Consider the following 3,166-nt stretch of genomic DNA (forward strand, 5'->3'; position numbering starts at 1 on the left):
TGGAGCGATGCGGAAACGCCGCGAATCCGCGGCGGGTTCCCGCATCGCATGCCTCCCGGCGGCAGTTCACACTGCCCTATGCGAACTGCTGGGAGTGTCAGTGAAATGTTACTGACACCCCCAGATCAGTTCGCATATCGCAGTGCGATCTGCAAACTCGGATCGCATGGTGTGAACACCCATGCGATCCGATTCTGCTGCGGGCCAAAAAAAGGGTCCCGTGCGAATTTGCGGCGGGTGCGGCGGGTGTGGCGGGTGCGGCGGGTGCGGCGAATGGCTGAACTCGAATCGCACAGAGATCGGATGTGATTTGCACTGCAGTGCGGTGCGAATCACATTCGTTCTCATAAACCGCTGCAATGTGAACCCAGCCTTAGTGACACTGGCGACGGGGGGTGATCACGGGGTTAAACCTTTATTGGGGGGGTTAGGGGGGTACATTAGAACTAAAGGGGGCTAACCCTAACTGCCCTAACAGTTATTACAGTCACAAATGACACCAATGCAAAAAAAAAAAAAAAAAAAAAAAAATGACATTGGTGTCACTGTGACTGGGGGGCAGGGGTAATTGGGGGGGTGATCGGGGGGTAAAGGGGGGGTGTGAGTGTGCCTGGCATGTTCTACTGTGTGTGGGATGTGTTGGTGCAACTCACTGATCCGCTCTCCTCCGTGTCGGAACGAAAAATACCGACACGGAGGAGAGAATACATCACTTCCTCTCCTGTGTTTACATTACAGGAGAGGAAGTGATGTCACGGGGGATTTTCATTCGTCGGGAGCGATCGCGAGGGGGTGGCCATGAATGAATGGCCGTCCCCTCGTCCGGGATCGCTCCCGAACGAAAACCGACCGCCGCAGGCACCGGGCGGGGGCCCGATCGGGCCCCCGACCCGCGGGAGGCAAATCACGTACATGTACGTGCTTATGCCTGCCCGTGCCATTCTGCCGACGTACATCGGCGTGCGGCGGTCGGCAAGTGGTTAAAGTGGTGTTCCGGCCAAAATTTGACTTTTTAAATAAAAATAACCTATCATACACAAGCTTAATGCATTCTAGTAAAGTTAGTCTGTAAACAAAGGTCCGTTTTGTTAGGTTATTACAGCATTTTGTAACTTTATAAACTTGCAGCAGACCGTGGCCATCTTAGGTTTGGGCATCTGAAGCCAGACTGTATTTCTTCCTGGATCTCAGCCTTGCAAATCTCGCACATGCTCAGTGCTACACAAGCAGTGAAATAGGTTTCAGGTCAGGTTTCCATAGCAACAGCAGTGCCAGAGGAAGTTGCCGCCCCTTAGCTATGCAAACCTCTCCTCCCCTCCTCCCCCCAGAAACCAGGAAATATACTGCATTTATAACAACAACAAAAAACAAGGAACCAAAGGAAGGAGGCTTATAAATATACTAATTGTAAATGAAATCATTTGCTTCTGTGCAGATATATCTAGAACACAAGAGATATATATAGCTTGTTATATATGTATCTTGTTGTGTGTGTGTGTGTGTGTATATATATATATATATATCTCGATATATCTCTTGTTATATATGCATCGTGTGTGTGTGTCCAGCGGCTACTTTTTTCTGTACAGCTTTTCAATTTAAAAAAAAAAAAAAAATAATAATAATCTCAGCAACAAAATTCATTTACTTGTACTGCCGACGGATAATACTGACTGGTACTTGTACTACTGGCTGTAACACCCCTTTCACACCAGGGCGTTTTGCAGGCGCTATAGCGTTAGAAATAGCGCCTGCAATCCGCCCTAAAGAAGCTGCATCATTGTGTGTAGTGTGAAAGCCCCGAGGGCTTTCAAACTACAGCGTTGCGCTGGCAGGACGTCAGAAAAAAGTCCTGCCAGCAGCTTCTTTGGAGCGGTGTGTTTGTCTATTGCGGCGTATTGCTGACTGTTTTAACCCTTTCGCGGCCGCTAGCGGGGGTAAAAGCTCCCCGCTAGCGGCCGAAATCTGGCGGTAAAACGGCGCTAAAAATAGCGGTGTTTTACCGCCGACGCAAAGGGCGGTGTGAAAGGGGTCTTACTGGGGGCAGTTACTGCTGGTTGGCTCTGGTACTGGCGTCCAAATCGCGGGTTCCCATGCATTAGTGTGGCAGAAAACAGAAGCATGCGGCTGCTGTAGAGCAGAGCGGATGCTTCCTGTCACAGGCGGGAGTACATTTGGTATCATTCCGCCTGTGAAAGAGCTGGCGCTATACAGGAAGCATCGGCTCTGCTTCCTCTAGCAACAGCTCCGTTCTTTACGCTGATGCTCGGAGATGGCGGGTCGGGAACCCACAATCTGGGCATGCTGACCCGCCATCTCAGAGCAAGACATGGCGGGCCACATCAGAGGGCCAGCAGTTGGGCACCCCTCGATTAGGTCATTGAGCTTATGTGTAAAAAAAAAAAAAAAAAAAATTATATCTATATATCTCACTTCAGCCCCAGACCATTTTGCTGGTCAAAGACCAGACGACTTTTTGCGATTCGGCACTGCGTCGCTTTAACTGACAATTGCGCGGTCGTGCGACGTGGCTCCCAAACAAAATTGACATCCTTTTTTTTCCCCACAAATAGAGCTTTTTGGTGGTATTTGATCAACCGTGCGTTTTTTTTGCGTCAAACAAAAATAGAGCGACAATTTTTTTTAAAAATGCATTTTTTTTTGTTATAATAAATATCCCTCAAAATATATATAGAAAAAAATGTTTTTTTTTTTCGCTCAGTTTAGGCTTATACGTATTCTTCTACATTATTATTTTTTCTTCATTATGAGGGGCTCCCACCATCCCTGTGCTATGCTGATTTCCTCCTGGGGCTGTACCCCTGCTGTGCTCAGTATGTCAGTACAGCACAGGAATGGTGGAAACCCCTCATAATGAGCACAGCAGAGGTACAGCCCCAGGAGGAAGTCAGCACAGGGATAGTGTGAGCCCCTCATAATAAGCAGCCCCAGGAGGAAGTCAGCATAGCACAGGGATGGTGGGAGCCCCTCATAATAAGCAGCCCCAGGAGGAAGTCAGCACAGCACAGGGATGGTGGGAGCCCCTCATAATATGCACAGCAGAGGTACAGGCCCAGGAGGAAGTCAACATAGCACAGGGATGATGGGAGCCCCTCATAAGCATCCCCAGGAGGAGCAGGCGAAAACTGGACCAGCGGTGCATGGC

This window comes from Lithobates pipiens, unplaced genomic scaffold (assembly GCF_037356315.1).
Source record: "Lithobates pipiens isolate NorthernLeopardFrog02 unplaced genomic scaffold, aLitPip1_a1.2 Scaffold_19, whole genome shotgun sequence".
Classification (NCBI taxonomy): Eukaryota; Metazoa; Chordata; class Amphibia; order Anura; family Ranidae; genus Lithobates; species Lithobates pipiens.